Genomic DNA, 20,260 nt, shown 5'->3' with positions numbered 1-20,260 from the left:
ACTACAAATTAGTTTTAAGTATTCAGTATTATAAATCAAACAGATATAGAATACATTTGGTGTCAATGGTTTTCATGGTGTATTATTTAATGTTGTTTTTATTTTTATATCCACTTGTTGCTTTTTTAGATAAACAGAATCATACAAATAAAGAATATTTATATTCCACTGACACAGAAATGCCTTTGAGGCAAACCATTTCAGTTCTGTACAAAACAAAATAAATAACAGAAAAAGGGTGCAAGTGTCATTGGTTTATTACGGACTAAGATAAAGATACAGGGTTTTACAAATTGTTAAGCATAACTGGAAAGCACTGGAATTAATTCTTTACTTAATTTTACCTGCAATGAATCATTCCTGACAAGTTGATCTTGGGATATGCTAACATGGCTAGCTTGGCCAATGGGAATATTGAATAACTATGTGGCACTACAATAGGTCCATCATTATACCAGTCTGTTCCCAAGACTGCCACAGATCCTCAACTCCAAATGTTACTGCTGGCCCGCTCAAGAACCATGTATCTTGTCTTAGACTCAATTGGCTTTAGGAAAGAGGGAACGTTTTCATGCAGGTGTTCATTTGCGTTCTGTATAGCAGCAGATAACAATATACTGTATGTGTAATCTATATTCCTCTCTTCAACAGATTGTGTAATCAGAGATATTTTACAGTGTATGTGTACGTAACAGATATTCAATGCTGCTTTGAAAAACAATTTTAGGGGTTCCTAATGTTTTTATGACAGCAAAGTAAGTGTGTTTCCAATTTAGCCACATTGTTTATGGTGTAATGTATATATTCTGCCTCTAGCTCTCAATAGGTGCAAAGATTTGATTAGTAGAGTTGCAGCAGACTATAAAGATGACAGTAACATTTTCTAGAGACCCATAAGTGGGGCATATTGACTTTGTAATTCCATTGCACACATTCTGACAACAACTGGTGCTATTATTAATCCATTGTGTGGTGCTTTAGGTGGTGAGTTAACACCTCTACAGAATCGGTGGGTCCCCCGTGGGATGGTTGAGCTAACATAGATAAATGCGATTAGCATGAGATTGTAAGTAACAAGAACATTTCCCAGGACATAGACATATCTGATAATGGCAGAAAGCTTAAATTCTTGATAATCTAACTGCACTGTCCAATACCATGCTATTGTTTGAGGAAAGTGTACAGTTATGAACTTGAAAATGTATAAATAAACCAATTAGGCACATTTGGGAAGTCTTGATACAAAATGTTTAACAGCAATACAATGGTTCATTGGATCAGTCTAAAACTTTGCACGTACACTGCTGCCATCTAGTGGCCAAAATATAGATTGTGCCTGGGCTGAAAAATTCATTATGGCCTTTCTCTTGCATTTCAAAGATGATGGTAAAAAAAAATATACAAAAAAACGCATGTTTTTTTCTTTGTATTATCTTTTAACAGATCTAATGTGTTATATTCTCCTACATTCATTTCACATTTCCACAAACTTCAAAGTGTTTGCTTTCAAAATATGCATATCCTTGCTTCAGGTCCTGAGCTACAGGCAGTTAGATTTGGGTATGTCATTTTAGGCGAAAATTGAAAAGAAGGGGCAGATCCTTAAGAGGTTTTTAACTCCTTGCTTCACACACCTTGTGAATACCATGTTTTTTTTAACCAACAAACAATGTTGTAGTCTACTGTAGAACCGTCCTGAAACTTTACATTGTGGTTAGACATTTTGGCAATGAACAAACCCTTGTTGGTGTTGTACTGATTTTGTATTTGTTATGGCATTTGACATACGAAGATAGCAAATTCATTGACAGTTTAGTAGGATATCAAATGAGGTAAACCTTTAGACGTAGGCCCATTGTTAGTTAGTATAGGTACAGTACAGAGTAGAGATACGTTGCTGATCAAAGAAAACAAGAAAAAGTACTTATTATTTGGCATAGATTCATTGTTTTTTGTGCGTGGGTTTACTGTATGTAATGGATATTGCTGTGTCAGAGTTGTGTTGCAGCTTCAGGGAATAATCAGATGAGATGGACTTACATCCTCAGTGTCCATTTTATGAGAATCCAAGTTGCCATAGATTGGAAAGACATTTCATTATTATGACTCCCATGTCGTTCTTGGTACAGAGTACATGGGTGTTGATGCTGGATAAATTGAGACATTGATTGCTCCGTCCTGTATGTCCAAGTATTGGTGGTCATTATACAGTTTCACACGTTTTTTACAGGTTTGCACACCACTGCTTGACAATTCAGTTTACAAGCACTCAACTGCAGTAGTGTTAACCCTTTTGATGTAGCCTCTGTGTATGATTTAATTCCATGCCATCCATCTTTTCACATCATTATGCCTCACTAAATGCAATACAAGTGTACAAAGGACTGTTCAGATGTATTTAGCTAAATATTGTCCCATCCTTATTTGGCCTCCCGCTCTGAATTTTTGGGTAACACAAAACAATACTCAATTAAATCTACAGCACAGTAGGGTTGAAGCCGGAGACAACTCAGTACCTCAGAATGCCTCATTGTAGATATCTTCGCATAGAGAGTTACTATCATCCGGCCATCAGGACACTTGAGAGCAGGGTATACTAGCATTTAAATTTGCCAGCACAGACACAATAACTAGAATGTATTGCCATCTACTTCCTCACTTCTGGTCATCCCAGACATTCTAAAACGTTCCATAAACAGACAACATTTTATTTCTAGTGTACTGGTATGTTTGATGTTGAAATTTGCAGTAGGTTTACTGATGTATATTACATCACTTTTTAGTTAGAGTATTGTTTTGTGTTATATAAAATCATTTTTGAGTGATTTCTAAGCAAATGGATCAATGGCATTTCATGTACCTGTCCGTTCAAAACATATTTTATAGACCATTTTTTATATTTCCCTTCAAAGTGACTTTGAAACCAAACCATTTCAATTCCATATATTACATTTTTTCGTTTACTGACACAACTTATTAGCTTATCTCCATAAATAATTCACAAATACAAGAGGCACCCAGAGGGTTAATTGCACCTCATCTTCTGGTATTATTGTTATATGAATGTCCCTGATACATTTCCTTTTATGTGTAAGAGAGAAACAAACATGTACTGTATATGGTGCTGAACAAAAGCCTTGCGTCATACTGTTTTTCTGTTTTTCCCACCCTTTCTCCTGTGCTCTCTGGGCAGACCAATGCCTCCCCCAGGAATGTATGGAAAGCTTTAGAAAGTGCATACTACTTACACATGCCATCACAAACGAAAACTTGTCATACTGCTTCACTGACTGCAACATGAATTGTAATTAATCAATCAGTTGGATAATTGTGTTCAGAAATGCACAGAGTGACAGAATTCTTAGCTGCCACTGTATGTATGTTTGGGGTTTTTGAAATTATGATTCAGTCACGGAGGAACGAGACAAAGACATCAAGAATGTGTGACAGCCCATGCAGCTTTACGGGGGATACGTGTTATGTACAAACATGTTTCTTGTTGTCTGTGATTGATAGAGGAGCAGGATGGCCCCAACAGGCACTTGGATATCAAAGGATTGTTGGATAGGTTCAACCAGGCTTGGGTTTCGCCACAGGGGGGATGAAAACATTTGAGGGGCCTCCTATTTATTTTACATTTTTTACAATTAGGGCTAATAACTTCAAAAGTAGCTAGTATCATCATCATTTAGTACATTATACCTGTACCCAGATTATGGAGTGCGTAGATTGATAAAAGGCAATGTGCAACGAGCAGCTAAAGTCAAAATGATGAAGAAATAATTAGGCCAAGCTAGGCTACACCTTGTTCTTTAGAATAGTCGGACAGCAATAAAATCGCATCAATCATGTAAGATCAGGTAGACAGCTGTCTTCACAACATAAGCAGCAGAACCATCCACATCAATTCAATATTGCTTTATCAAATCACATTTTATGTGTCACATGCTTCGTAAACAACAGGTGTAGAGACTAACAGTGAAATGTTTATTTACGGGCCCTTCACAACAATGCAGAGAGAAAGAAAATATAGAAATAATAGAAAAGTATTAACACTTATTAAAAGTGATAATAAGTACACAATGAGTAATGAAAACATGGCTTTATACATGGGGTACCAGTACAGAAACGATGTGCAGGAGTACGAGGTAATTGAGGTAGATATGTACATATAACTAGGAATAAAGTGACTAGGCAACAGGATAGATAATAAACAGTAGCAGCAGCGTAAGTGATGAGTCAAAAAAGTTAGTGCTAAACGGGTCAGTGCAGTTAGTTAAATAGTTAACCAAATAGCTACCTGGACTAACTATTTAGCAGTCTTATGGCCTGGGGGTAGAAGCTGTTCAGGGTCCTGTTGGTTCTAGACTTGCCGTGAGGTAGCAGACAGAACAGTCTATGACATGGGGGGCTGGAGTCTTTGACAATGTTTAGGGCCTTCCTCTGACACCGCCTGGTATAGAGGTCATGGATGGCAGGGAGCTCAGCCTCAGTGATGTATTGGGACATACGCACTAACTGCAGTAGCGCCTTGCAATCGGATGCCAAGCAATTACCATACCAAGCGGTGATGTAGCCAGTCAAAATGCTCTCAATGGTGCAGCTGTAGAACTTGAGGATCTGAGGGCCCAAGCCACATCTTTTCAGGCTCCTGGATTGGAAAAGAGGCATTGTTGTGCCCTCTTCACAACTGTGTTGTTGAGTAAGGACCATGATAGATCCTAAGTGATGTGGACACAAGGAACTTGAAGCTCTCAACCCGCTCCTCTACAGCCTCATCAATGTGAATTGGGGCGTGCTCTGCCCTCAATTTCCTGTAGTGCACAATCCTCCTTTGTCTTTGGCGACGTTGAGGGAGAGGTTGTTGTCCTGGCACCACACTCCCATGTCTCTGACCTCTTCCCTTAAGGTTGTCTCAACATCGCCGGTGATCAGGTCTACCATCGTCGTGTCATCAGCTAACTTAATGATGGTGAGTGCGACCCATCAGGAAGTCCAGGATCCAGTTGCAGAGGGAGGTGTTCAAGTCCCGGGGTCCTTAGCTTAGTGATGAGCTTGGAGGGCACTATGATGTTGAAAGCTGAGCTGTAGTCAATGAACAGCATTCTCACATAGGTGTCCTTTTGTCCAGGTCGGAGAAGACAGTGTGGCATGCAATAGAGATTGCGTCATCTGTGGATCTGTTCCGGCGGTATACGAATTGAATGGTTCCAGAGTGTCTGGGATGATGGTGTTAATGTGAGTCGTGTTAGCCATAAACATGTCAGTGAAGACACTTACCAGCTGATCAGCGCATGCTCTGAATACACATCCTGGTAATCCGTCTGGCCCTGCAGCTTTGTGAATGTTAACCTGTTTAAAGGTCCTACTCACATTCACTACAGTCGTCCGGAACAACTGGTTCTCTCGTGCATGGCTCAGTGTTGCTTGCCTCGAAGCCTGCATAGAAGGCATTTGGCTTAGTAGGATTCAATCTTGTATTGACGCTTTGCCTGTTTGATGGCTTGTCGGAGGTCGTAACAGGATTTCTTATAAGCGTCCGGATTAGTATCCCACTCCTTGAAAGTGACAGCTCTAGCCTATAGCTCAGTGCAGATGCTTCCTGTAATCCATGGCTTCTGGTTGGGATATGTACGTACGGTCACTGTTGGGATGACGTCGTCGATGCACTTATGAAGATGGTGACTGATGTGGTAAACTCTAAAATGCCATCGGATGAATCCTGGAACATATTCCAGTCTATGCTAGCAAAACAGTCCTGTAGTTTAGCATCCGCTACATCGGACCACTTCTGTATTGGGTGCATCATTGGTGCTTCCTGTTTCAGTTTATGCTTGTAAGCAGGAATCAGAAGGATTCACTTATGGTCAGATTTGCCAAATTGAGGGCGAGGATGAGCTTTGTATGCATTTCTGTGTGTGGAGTAAAGGTGCACAGGTGACATGTTGGTGGAAATGCAGTTAGACTGATTTCAGTTCCCCTGCATTAAAATCACCGGCCACTAGGTGCTCCGCTTCTGGATGAACATTTTCTTGTTTGTTTATGGCCCTATACAGCTTGTTGAGTGCAGTCTTAGTGCCAACATTGGTTTGTGGTGGTAAATAAACATCTACGAAAAATATAGATAAACTCCTTGGGAAATAGTATGGTCTACAGCTTACCATGAGGTATTCTAGGCGAGCAGAACCTTGAGACTTCCTTAATATTAGAGATTGTGCACCAGCTGTTGTTAACAAAGAGACACACACCTCCCCTTTACCTTACCCGAAGCTGAAGTTCTGTCCTGCTGATGCATAGAAAAAACAGATAGATGTATATTATCCATGTCCTTGTTCAGCCACGAATCAGAGAAACAAAGGATATTACAGTTCTTCAGGTCCTGTTGATGGGATCATCTAGAACCAAGCTCGTCCTGTTTCTTCTCCAGTGATTGTATGTTTGCCAATAAAATGGAGGGTAGAGGCGACATAGTTTCGTCTAAGTGCCCGCACGTCGGCCTCGCTTACGTCACCTCTTTCTTCTATGCATCTCAGGGATTAGGGCCTGGTACGGGGTAAGCAGTATGTCCTGCAATGACGACTCATTGAAGTAAAAATCTTCATCCAAATCGAGGTTAGTGATTGCTGTTCTGATGGTGCAAACATTATGTACAAAATAAGTTTAGATCAGCTCAAAGAACACACACAAAATAGCAGAATTGATCAGGAGCCCGTAATACGACAGCTATCTAATCCAGCACCATTCTATATGCCTGTAGTCAAGCACAAGGAACTGAATCCCATGTGCCTGTTAGGCTATAGTTCAACCTTGTCATCTGATATAAAATATCCAACTTTTGCTTTCAGAGGCCTTTCAAAACGAAGTTTTTAATTTCCTACTGTTAATTTCCTACAAACAATATATTATTTATGTGATGGTATATATTAAATTGATTTATTAGACTGTTTAAAATGTAGACAAAAGGCGTCATTGGCTGTTTCTTGTATAGGCCTACCTCAAGTTCTGGCAGTGTGTTAACTAAATTTAAACTATTAAATGTATTAAATAACTTACTAAAACTAAATAAATATATAATCATTTTGAAGACCCTGGTCCCTCAACCACCACCACCAGCAGCCAACCAGAAGCATAGCCGCCAGTCCCAGGCCAGGGGGCCCCTCAAGGCGGTATAGCGACAGACACAGCTGTACATTGTGGCAGGGATCCTAGCGGTCAGATCGTTGGGCCAGTTAGCGAAAGGTTGCTAGTTCGAGTCACGCTGACTGTCGATCTGCCCTTCAGCAAGACAATTAAACCTAATTGCTCCAGAATGGACATCCTCTCTTTGACGCCTTTGCTAACAGGTATTGGGTTTTAAATTGACACATTACCTGTTAGCAAAGGCGTCAAAGAGAGGATTTGCAAGAGTTTACAGGGATTTGTAGTCTTGCATGATGTCTACTTTAATGCTAATTGGCATTTTCGTTTCTGAGAATAAATAGAGCCAAATATATTGATAAAAGTTTTACACAGTTATCAAAACGTCATGCCAGGGTAAGCCTACATGAAACACAGCCCTTATTTTAAGTTTGTCTAAAATCCCCCATGGGAAAATGAATGGTCGAAAAACGATTGGAACCATTTCCCTGTTTGACAGCTAGGTATTATGACTCATACTGTGGTATTCTATGTGCATGTGCCAATTGAATCTCAATTGACATAGTAAATAGTATGAGAAATGCAAATGAGGAAAATGTTGGTGGTTGTATTCGATACACGTTTTTATTAAAAGTATGTATTTTAGCACCCTGCGGAAGGACCGCAGTTGTACAGGACAAACATAGGTCCAGGTAAGCGTTTTCAGAATTTACATTTTTACAAGAATCGACTGATGCTGACTCAATGTTGTTGCTACCAAATCCTGTGACCAGTTATCAAAACTCAACTCTGCCTGGATATAAGAGAATGGACTTGAGCGTTTCTTAGCTATTGATTAGCCAGAGGCTCATGGGAAGTAGCAATTCATGTCTACTGAGATGTGTACCCTGCTTCCCAAGGTAGTGTTGTATTGGATAATAGTACCAATTAAAGGCCCCTTTCCCTCTCACCCATTCCATGCTGACTCTGCAGAACGTATTGAGTTGACATTGTCAGATGCTAAAGTCTCATGTAACCTTTACTCTGCTTCAGATATGTTTTGTATTTTGATATAATAAAACGTAACAAATCAATGTGTTTTTTCCCCCGTCATTTGTACTGTAGCATGCCTCTTATTTGCCCCCGGACACCTGCTTTTGGGGCCCCAGACTAAGCTTTTCCTAAGGCAATTTGGTGTAGTGGCCAGTCACTGGTGTGGTGTACTGTCACAACAGTGTAAATTATGGTAACCTTTAGAGGATGCCATTACAGACAAGCACCAGAGGATGGCAGAGTAGTAGAGTAAAATTACACGACAAAGATGATAGTTTCAGAGCTGGGTTTCAAACATACTTAGTGTTTTACAAAATTGCAATCTGATTGATGAGCAATGTCCTGAGAGACCGAGCATGTTAAATCTAATCCACGTGCGCTCATTCCACGAGAGCGCGCACAGTCACGAACGGTACGCCTCTGCGCGTTCACGATGTCCTCGGATTCTCTCCTGGAAGTGGTGGTTCGAATGTTTTAGTGCGAGTAAAGTTTACCTATAAAACTGTCCTTCAACTGGCTGCAAAGGGAATTTCAGTCAATGTTTTCTCATTGGAAGTACCATCACATTTTTTAAGGCAGTTTAGCTTTACTTAAACACGATAACAGCTGTTTGAACATTGCCAACGAGCCATCTCCAGCGGGAGTTTTTGAACACACGGACAGCGAGGTTGAGGCGATATATTTTTTAATGGGACGTAACGTTGTTGTTCAGGAAACATTTACCTAACTAGCTTATCGTTAGCTATATAACATATCTAGCGTATTTGGTTTGTTTTATAATGCGGTGTTTTGGCTCCGAGGGATCAAGCTGTGTTTCTGCAGCTGGCGTGGAAGACACCAGGAGGAGGAAACTGTGGTGAAAGCGAGAGTGATAACCCGAAAAACATCTCATCAAACACACCGGTAAACAGACATTTCTGTCACTTCAGTTAACGTTATCAAACGTTCACATGAATACCAATAATTCCATATTAAATTGATTAAGGCAGTAGTCCGAGTATGGCAATAGAGTAATGTGTTTACATGACTATCTTAAACGGATTAATGTCAAAATCAAAGTAAACATACATCAATTAAAAAACCTGGTTTTCTGGAATAATCTTTTTAATTATTAGGACATGTAAACAATTTAATCCGCGTTCCAACGGTGTATTTGATCTGTGCGTGTTCCAAAACCCTTTCATGCACGAGTGAAGTGAGTTTTAGAAAAACAAAGTATGGATCTTTAGAAATGTATGTTTACACATACAACTTTAACGTTATGTCCGAAATCTGAATCAAAAAAGTTTAGCAAAAATACCATGGTTACTGTGGTATAACGTTTATTTGGATTGGCGATTTTCTGCATTTATCTAAAGTCCTAGCCTGAAAACCCAATGTTGAATTGCAAATAATTCTATGTAGGCAGCAATTAGCGTTTGGAACAGGAAAGTTAACTCACGACCAATACGAGGCAAAAGAGTGAATAAATATATTACTTCACCGGTTGGTCGTTTTACAGAGAGGAATGTGAGACAAAATATCCACAGAGTAGTGTAGCAACCTGACCTAGAGTATGTTGGTCAATATCGTTTTTTATTTTCAATACTGATGCAATTCGCACTGTGACTAATCAAACTGCGAGGTGAGGTAACATGCTTAGGTCGACCACATTCCCATATGGTTTACATATTGTGTAATAGAGCCCCACAGTGGAGGTGTAATAATACCCAAAAACCTAGCGGTCAAATGGTAAATGGTTTCAATCATTTTTACAACATTATTTTTATCAGTAGGGAATTTTAGAAACACTTAAAATAAGGGCTGTGTTACGTGATGTTTTGATAACCATGTAAATCTCTCCTGGACAAGGTGCCTTTGGGGCGGCAAGGTAGCCTCGTGGTTAGAGCATTGGACTAGTAACCGGAAGGTTGAAAGTTCAAACCCCCCGAGCTGACAAATCTGTCGTTCTGCCCCTGAACAGGCAGTTAACCCACTGTTCCCACTGTTCATTGAAAATAAAAATTTGTTCTTAACTGGCTTGCCTAGTTAAATAAAGGTAAAATAAATCACTATATTTGGCTCTATTTGTTATAGACCCCCCTCTATGTAGACCCCCCTCAGCCCCCAGCTGTGCCCTGAACAATATATGTGAATTGATTGCCCATCTATCTTAAGAGTTCGTACTGTTAGGTGACCTAAACTGGGATATATACTGTTTAGGTGACATAAACTAGAGGCCCTCAATCTCACACAAATTATCAAGGAACCTACCTGGTACAACCCTAAATCCATAACCATGGGCACCCAAATAGATATCATCCTGACCAACTTGCCCTCTAAATACACCTCTGCTGTCTTCAACCAGGATCACGGCCTCATTGCCTGTGTCCGTAATGGGTCCGCGGTCAAACGACCAAGTTTTAAATTGACACAATACCTGTTAGCTTGCAGGAACTTGCTTTTAAACGCTCCCCTAAACCCCTCAGCAAGCAGGCCTTTCTAATCGACCTGGCCCGAGTATCCTGGAAGGATATTGACCTCATCCCGTCTGTAGAGGATGCCTGATTGCTCTTTAAAAGTGCTTTCCTCACCATCTTAAATAAGCATGCACCGTTCAAAACATGTAGAACTAAGAACAGATATAGCGCTTGGTTCACTCCAGACCTGACTGCCCTTGACCAGCACAAAAACATCCTGTGGCGTACTGCATTAGCACCGAATAGCCCCTGCGATAATGCAACTTTTCAGGGAAGTTAGGAACCAATATACACAGGCAGTTAAGGAAAGCTATGGCTAGCTTTTTCAAATAGAAATTTGCATCCTGCAGCACGAATTCCAAAAAGTTTTGGGACACTAAAGTGCATGGAGAATAAGAGCACCTCCCAGCTGCCCACTGGACTGAGGCTTGGAAACACTGTCACAATCGATACATCTACGATAATTCAATTTCAATAAGCATTTTTCTACAGCTGGCCATGCTTTCCACCTGGCTACCCCTACCAACAGCTCTGCACCCCCTGCAGAAACTTGCCAAGCCCCCCCCGCCCTTCTCTTTCACCCAAATCCAGACAGCTGATGTTCTGAAAGAGCTGCAAAATCTGGATCCCTACAAATCAGCTGGGCTAGACAATCTGGACCCTCTTTCTAAAATTATCCACAGAAATTGTTGCAACGCCTATTACTAGCCTGTTCCATCCTCTTTCATATCGTCTGAGATCACCAAAGATTTGAAAGCTGCCACGGTCATCCCCCTCGTCAAAGGGTGAGACACTCTAGATCCAAACTGTTATAGACCTATATCCATCCTGCCCTGCCTTTTCTAAAATCTTCGAAAGCGAAGTTAACAAACAGATCACCGACCATTTTGAATCCCACTGTACCTTCTCCACTATGATATCTGGTTTCAGAGCTGGTCATGGGTGCACCTCAGCCACGCTCAAGGTCCTAAACGATATCATACCCGCCATCGATAAAAGACAGTACTGTGTAGCCGTCTTCATCAACCTGCCCAAGTCTTTCGACTCTGTCAATCACAACATTCTTATCGGCAGACTCAACAGCCTCGGTTGCTTAAATGACTGCCTCGCCTGGTTCACCAACTACTTCTCAGATAAAGTTCAGTGTGTCAAATCGGAGGTCCTGTTGTCCGAACCTCTGGCAGTCTCTATGGGCGTGCCACAGGGTTCAATTCTCGGGCCGACTCTTTTCTCTGTATATATCAATAATGTCGCTCTTGCTGCTGGTGATTCTCTGATCCACCTCTACGCAAATGACACCATTCTGTATACATCAGACCCTTCTTTGGACACTTATCAAACCTCCAAACGAGTTTCAATGTCATACAACTCTCCTTCCGTGGCCTCCAACTGCTCTTAAATGCTAGCAAAACTAAATGCATGTTATTCAACCGATTGCTGCTCGCACCCGCCCGACTAGCGTTAGTACTCTGGACGGTTCTGACTTGTGGACAAATACCTAGGTGTCTGGTTAGACTGTAAACTCTCCTTCCAGACTCACATTAAGCATCTCCAATCCAAAATTAAATCTAGAATCGGCTTCCTATTTCGCAACAAAGCCTCTTTCACTCATGCTGCCAACATACACTCATAAAACTGACTATCCTACCGATCCTTGACTTCGGCGACGTCATTTACAAAATAGCCTCCAACACTCTACTCAGCAAATTGGATGTAGTCTATCACCGTGCCATCCGTTTTATCACCAAAGCCCCATATACTACCCACCACTGCGACCTGTATGCTCTCGTCGACTGGCACTTGCTACATATTCGTCGCCAAACCCACTGGCTCCAGGTCATCTATAAGTCTTTGCTAGGTAAAGCTCCGTCTTCTCAGCTCACTGGTCACCATAGCAACACCCACCCGTAGCACACACTCCAGCAGGTATATTTCACTGGTCATCCCCAAAGCCAACACCTCATTTGGCCGCCTTTCATTCCAATGACTGGAACGAATTACAAAAATCACTGAAGCTGGAGTTCTATATCTCCCTCTCTAACTTTAAGCATCAGCTGTGAGAGCAGCTTACTGATCACTGTACCTGTACACAGCCCATCTGTAAATACCTCATCCCCATATTGTTATTGATTTTGTTGTTGCTCTTTTACACCCAAATATCTTTACTTGCACATAATCATCTGCACATTTATCACTCCAGTGTTAATGCTAAATTGTAATTATTTAGCCTCTGGCCTATTTATTGCCTTACCTCCCTAATCTTACTACATTTGCACACACTGTACAGACTTTTTCTATTGTGTTATTGACTGTACGTTTGTTTATCCTATGTGTAACTCTGTTGTTTTTGTCACACAGCTTTACTTTATCTTGGCCAGGTCGCAGTTGTAAATGAGAACTTGTTCTCGACTGGTCTACCTGGTTAAATAAAGGTGAAATTAAATATTTACTCTCAGATTTATGCTCAAATGTTAATTAGCATAAAAGTAGACCATGCAAGACTACAAATCCCTGCAAGCTCCTGCATGCTAACAGGTATTGTGTCAATTTAAAACTCGCACAAGACAGTTCACAGAATTGTCAATTTTAATGAAATTTTCCCAATTTATTCATTACTACATTTAGCCAACATTATATAGTTAACCCAGAGATTACCTTTTTTCTTGATTCGTAAGTCTCGTCCACATCATATCATTTGTAGTTATTTGTGATAGCCACCTTAGCAGCTAAATGTCATTTCATTTTTGGGGGGTAAGTGCAGGCAAATATATTGATAAGTCACTTTGTCCTAAAGTTATTTACACAGTTATCAACATGTCATGCCAGGGGAAGCCTACACCATTCACAGCCCTTATTTTAAGCGTTTCTAAAATCCTCTATGGGAAAATGCATGGTGAAAAAACGATTGGAATCATTTCCTTGTTTTACCGCTAGGTTTTATGGGTATTATGACTAATACTGTGGTACTCTATGCGTCAATAGATTGAAAATACAAGATACAGAACCTCCCTGTGCTGCAAAAAGTTGGGTAAATCACACTTTCCTCTTTATACCTTATTGCCGCCTCCTACTCTTAAAAAGGACAAACAGCATGTACAACCGGTAAAGTAAGTGTAAATATAATTTTATTCAACGTTCGGCTCTGTAAAGACTACTGTATTTGTTTAGCGATGACATTGACTGATATCCATAGAGTAACCATGCTAATGGTCCGATGTTTAGGCAACGAAAGTCCCATCAGTAGCTTCATTTCAGATGTGCCATGTAAACAGGATTATTGGGGAAATTGTTCATCTTGCAAAGCATGTAAATGTTTTAAACTATTATACTAATCTGACTATCCAGAATAATCATATTATTGTGTAAATATAACCGTGTTGGTTCCGTAAGGGAAGTCTGATCAATACCATAAGCATGCATCAAAGCTAACAAGAAGAAAACAAGCCTACACATGTGCTAGCAAACACTTGCCATTCGGTTGTAAAAAAAGCTAACTTCTCCTTTAATCATCCAAAACACATCTCTGCTTAAGCAAGTTAATGAATATGTAGTAGCCTTTTTGCTCATGGTCAACCTGCTATTTATATGATTGTTTATCTTCCCTTATTATACCCCTTTGATATTACGTAGAGATACCATCCATAGCCTGCAGTTTAATCTAGTCCATGGCATCAATCTGTCTCGCACCCTAAAAGCAAGTCAGCCTGCAAAGCACTCGAGAGTAGCACATCAAAATTTTACAGATTGAAACTATTGGTTCAGAATGTAAAGAAAATGTTTAGGCTTTCCAAAGTGCGTTCACTGATATATAATTTTTGGCGGAGAAGTGCATGAGAAATGGTTAGACAATTCCTTGCATTGCTATGACCAACTTATGCACAAAACACTGTCGTTAGTGGAGTGGAGTGTAATGGCCCTCCTTAAGATCTTTACGTGATGTACTGAAGTTTCCAAGGCTTCCCTAAACATTGACCCTAACTAACAAGGAGTTCCTTACTCTTGAAAGACCAGATCATGTGATCAATACCAAGGGAAACTACCAAGCGACATGGCTGGCGCTAGTCAATCTTTGTTGGATTTCCAATGCCACATCAGCCATAATGACTAAGATGATACTGGGCCATAATCAAAAATCAAATGCATTTTATTGGTCACATGCGCCAAATACAACTGGTGTCGACTTTACAGTGAAATGCTTACTTACAATCCCATTCCCAACAATGCAGAGTTAAAAAGTAAGACAAACATTTGCTATATAGAAACACAAAAACAGTCAAGGCAACATACAAGGAGTGCTATTACTGAGTCAATGTGCAGGGGTACGAAGTAAATGATTATGTACAGTGCATTTGGAAAGTATTCAGACCCCTTCACTTTTTGCACATTTTGTTACTTTGCAGCCTTATTCTAAAATTGATTAAATTGTTTTTTTTCCCTCATCAATCTACACAAAATACCTCAAGGACACAGCAAAAACAGGTTTTTATAAATTTTTGCCAAAAACCCCCCGGAAATATCACATTTTTACAAGTTTTCAGACCCTTTACTCAGTACTTTGTTGAAGAACCTTTGGCAGCTATTACAGTCTCTAGTCTTCTTGGGTATAAAGCTACAAGCTTGGCACACCTGTATTTGGAGTTTTTCCCATTCTTCTCTTCAGATCCTCTCAAGCTCTGTCAGGTTGGATGGGGAGCATCGCTGCACAGCTATTTTCAGGTCTCTCCAGAGATATTAGATCGGGTTCAAGTCCGGACTCTGGCTAGGCCACTCAATGACATTCAGAGACTTCTGAATACTTATGTAAATAAGCTATGTATGTTTTAAATTCGATAAATTAGCAAAAATGTCTAAACCTTCAATTTGCCGTTATTGTGTGTAGATTGAGGGGAAAAAACAATTGGATCCATTTTAGAATAAGGAGGTAACATACATTTTTTGGGGGCAAAGTCAAAGGGTCTGAGTACTTTCCAAATGCACTGTACATGTGGGTAGGGGTGAAAGTGACTTGGCAATCAGGATATAAACTCAGAATAAAAAGAAATGTCCTCTCACTATCAACTGCATTTATTTTCAGCAAACTTAACATGTGTAAATATTTGTATGAACATAAGATTCAACAACTGAACAAGTTCCACAGACATGTGACTAACATAAATGAAATGTGTCCCTGAACAAACCTTCAATGCTGCAGAAATGTTTTGGTACCCTTCCCCATATCTGTGCCTCGACACAATCCTCGGAGCTCTACGATGCACTGTCAACTGTGGGACAGTGCAAAATCAAAAGTAACAGTCAGTATCTGGTGTGGCCACCAGCTGCATTAAGTACTGCAGTGCATCGTCTCCTCATGGACTGCACTAGATTTGCCAGTTCTTGCTGTGAGATGTTACACCACTCTTCCACCAAGGCACCTGCATGTTCCCAGACATTTCTGGGGGGAATGGCCTTAGCCCTCACCCTCCTATCCAACAGGTCCCAGACATGCTCAATGGGATTGAGATCCAGGCTCTTTGCTGGCCGTGGCAGAACACTGACATTCCTGTCTTCCAGGAAATCGCGCACAGAACGAGCAGTATGGCTGGTGGCATTGTCATGCTGGAGGGTCATGTCAGGATGAGCCTGCAGGAAGGGTACCGCATGAGGAAGGAGCCTGTCTTAACGCTGTGCATTACAGGGGAGATTGCCTGCAATGACAACAAGCTTAGTCTGATGCTGTGACACACCGCCCCAGACCATGACCGACCCTCCACCTCCAAATCGATCCCGCTCCAGAGTACAGGTTTCTGTGTTCCTTCAATGATAAAAGTGAATCTGACCATCACCCCTGGTGAGACAAAATCGTAACTCGTCAGTAAAGAGCACTTTTTGCCAATCCTGTCTAGTCCAGCGACAGTGGGTTTGTGCCCATATGTGACATTGCCGGTGATGTCTGGTGAGGACCTGCCTTACAACAGGCCTACAAGCCCCCAGTCCAGCCTCTCTCAGCCTATTGCGGACAGTCTGAGCACTGATGGAGGGATTGTGCGTTCAGGCAGTTGTCGTTGCCATCCTGTACCTGTCCCGCAGGTGTGTTTAGATGTACCAATCCTGTGTAGGTGTTACACGTGGTCTGCCACTGCGAGGAGGATCAGCTGTCCATCCTGTCTTCCTGTAGCGCTCACAGCAATGGACATTGCAATTTATTGCCCTGGATCTGCAGTCCTCATGCCTCCTTGCAGCATGCCTAAGGCACATTCACACAGATGAGCAGGGAACCTGGGCATCTTTCTTTTGGTGTTTTTCAGAGTCAGTAGAAAGGCTTCCTTAGTGTCCTCAGTTTTCATAGCTGTGACATTAATTGCCTAATGACCATTCCACAGGTGCATTTTCATTAATTGTTTATGGTTCATTGAACAAGCATGGGAAAGGGTTTTTAAACCCTTTACAATGAAGATCTGTGAAGTTATTTGGAATTTTTTTATGAATTATCTTTGAAAGACAGGGTCCAGAAAATGGGACGTTTCTTTTTTTTTTTTTTTACTGAGTTTATAGTAAACAGAGTAGCAGCAGCGTATGCGTGTGGCGTTAACATGCGTTTGTGTGTGTTGGAATGTCAGTGTAGTAGTGTGTGGGTAGAGTCTAGTGAGTGTGCATAGAGCCAGTGCAAGGGAGTCAGTTCAAAACTATTAAGATAAATAAATAAATCATGTAGGCGTTCAATGTAAATTGTCCGGGTAGCCATTTTATTAACTTTTCAGCAGTCTTGTGACGTGGGGGTAGAAGTTGTTCAGATGCCTTTTGTTCATGTACTTGGCGTTCCGTTAACGCTTGTCGTGCGGTAGCAGAGAGAACAGTCTATGACTTGGATGGCTGGAGTTCGGCCCCAGTGATGTACTGGGCCGTACACTCTACCCTTTAGCGACTTGCGCTCGAATGCCGAGCAGTTGCCATATCAAGTGTTGATGCAACCAGTCAAGAGGCTCTCAATGGTGCAGTTGAACTTTTTGAGGATCTGAGTTGAACTTTTTGCCAAATCTTTCAGCCTCCTGAGGGGGAAAAGGTGTTGTGCCCTCTTCACGACTGTGTTTGTGTAATTGGACCATGCTATGTCCTTAGTGATGTGGACACCGAGGAATTTGGAAGCTCTCGACACGCTCTACCACAGCTCTGTTGATGTGACTGGGGGCGTGCTCGGTCCTCCGTGTCCTGTAGTCCATGATAAGCTCATCTGTCTTGCCCACATTGTGGGAGAGGTTGTTGTCCTAGCTCCACACTGCCAGGTCACACTGCTGTCTCATCAGTGATTTGGCCTACCACTATCGTGGTTCGACAAACTTAATGATGGTGGTTGAATCGTGCATGGCCATGCAGTTGTAGGTGACCAGGGAATACAGGAGAGAACTGAGCATGCACCCCTGAGGGGTCCCCATGTTGAGGATCAGCGTTGCGTATATGTTGTTACCTACCCTCACCACCTGGTGGCAGCCCATCAAAGTTCAGGATCCAGTTGCAAAGGGAGGTGTTTAGTCCCAGGGTCCTGAGTTTAGTAATGAGCTTGGAGGATGCTATGATGTTGAACCCTTAGCTGTAGATAATGAACAGCATTCTCACGTAGGTGTTCCTTTTCTTCAGGTGGGAAAGGGCAGTGTAGAGTACAAGAGATTGCTTCATCTGTGGATCTGTTGGTGGTATGTGATTTGGAATGGATCTAGGGTGTCTGGGATGGTGGCGTAGATGTGATCCATGAAAATGTAAGTGAAGACAGTTGTCAACTGATCAGTTCATGCTCTGACTGAGAGTCCTTGTAATCCGCCCTGTAAATTGTAACCTGTTTGTAAAGGTCTTATCACATCTGCTACAGAGAGCGTGATCATACAGTCGTCTAGAATAGCTGGTGCTCTCATGGATGGTTCAGTGTTGCTTCCCTCAAAGCGAGCATAAAAGGCATTTAGCTCGTCTGGTAGGCTCACGTCACTGGGCAGCTGTTTACTGGGTTTCCATTTGTGGTTTGCAAGCCCTGACACATCCGACGGGTGTCAGAGCTGGTATAGTAGGATTAGATCTTAGTCCTGTATTGACGCTTTGCCTGTTTGATGGTTTGTCGAAGGGGCGACGCGGGATCTCTTATAAGCGTCTGGATTAGCTCCTTGAAAGTGGCAGCTCTAGCCTTTAGTTCAGTAAGAATGTTGTCTGTAATCCATGGCTTCTGTTTGTGGTGTATACGGTCACTGTGGGGACATTGTCGTCAATGTGGTGAACTCCTCAATGCCATCATATTAATCCCGCAACATATTCTGTGCATATTCCAGTCTGTGCTTGCAAAAAAGTCCTGTAGTTGCTACATCGAACCACTTCCGTATTGGGTATGTCACTGGTACTTCCCGTTTGAGTTTTTGCATGGAAGCAGGAATCAGGAGGATAGAGTTATGGTCCGATTTGCCCAATGGAAAGCAAAGGGAGAGCTTTTTATGCTCCTCTGTGTGTGGAGTTAAGGTGATCTAGAGTTTTATCCCTCTAGTTGCACAGGTGACATGATGGTAAATGGAGGTAAAACGGACTTCAGTTTTCATGCATTTAAAATCACCGGCTTATGGCCCTAGACAGCTTATTGAGTGTGGTCTTAGTGCTAGCATTGGTTTGTGGTGGTAAATAGGCTGCTACAAAAAATACAGATGAAACCTCTCTTGGTAAATAGTATGGTCTACAACTTATCATGAGGTATTCTAACTCAGGTGAACAGAACCTCGAGACTTCCTTTATTAGATTTCAGACACACCACCACTAAAGAGACACACCACCACTAACCCTGATCTTACCAGACTCTGCCATTCTGTCCTGCCGATTCATAGAAAAAAAACAGCTAGCTGTATATTATCCATGTCCAGCCATGACTCAGAGAAGTATGGTCTTTTACAGTTCTTAATGTCCCGTTGATGGGATAGTCTCGAACGAAGCTCGTCCAGTTTATTTTCCAGCGATTTCTAATTCGGCAATAGAATGAGGGTAGAGGTGATTTTATTAATTCACCACCGTAGTCTCACCAGGGTGCCGTGCGCCAGCCACTATAGTGCAGTCTTCACCTTCTATGAGTGTCGGGGATTAGGGCTGGTGCAGGATAATCAATATGTTGACTTTAGTGATAGCTGTTCTGATGTCCAGAATATACACTGTTCAAAAATATAAAGGGAACACTTAAACAACACAATGTAACTCCAAGTCAATCACACTTCTGTGAAATCAAACTGTCCACTTAGGAAGCGACACTGATTGACAATAAATTTCACATGCTGTTGTGCAAATGGAATAGACAACAGGTGGAAATTATAGGCAATTAGCAAGACACCCCAATAAAGGAGTGGTTCTGCAGGTGGTGACCACAGACCACTTCTCAGTTCCTATGCTTCCTGGCTGATGTTTTGGTCACTTTTGAATGCTGGCGGTGCTTTCACTCTAGTGGTAGCATGAGACGGAGTCTACAACCCACACAAGTGGCTCAGGTAGTGCAGCTCATCCAGGATGGGACATCAATGCGAGCTGTGGCAAGAAGGTTTGCTGTGCCTGTAGGTGTAGTGTCCAGAGCATGGAGGCGCTACCAGGAGACAGGCCAGTACATCAGGAGACGTGGAGGAGGCCATAGGAGGGCAACAACCCAG

General features: G+C 41.7%; 1 protein-coding gene across 1 annotated transcript in view; it reads left to right on the top strand.

Annotated features, from left to right (window-relative positions):
* Positions 1-8,590: 8,590 nt before the first annotated feature.
* LOC112228455 (rho GTPase-activating protein 32) overlaps positions 8,591-20,260 on the top strand; it is a 241,599-nt gene continuing 229,929 nt past the window's right edge. Inside the window, exon 1 of the mRNA XM_024393786.2 lies at positions 8,591-9,072. The gene's annotated coding sequence lies outside the window, so the exon portion shown is untranslated. The remainder of the gene's footprint in view (positions 9,073-20,260) is intronic.

This window comes from Oncorhynchus tshawytscha, linkage group LG30 (assembly GCF_018296145.1).
Source record: "Oncorhynchus tshawytscha isolate Ot180627B linkage group LG30, Otsh_v2.0, whole genome shotgun sequence".
Lineage (NCBI taxonomy): Eukaryota > Metazoa > Chordata > Actinopteri > Salmoniformes > Salmonidae > Oncorhynchus > Oncorhynchus tshawytscha.
The sequence above is the reverse complement of the archived record's forward strand: the minus strand, read 5'-3'. Positions and strand labels throughout refer to the sequence as shown.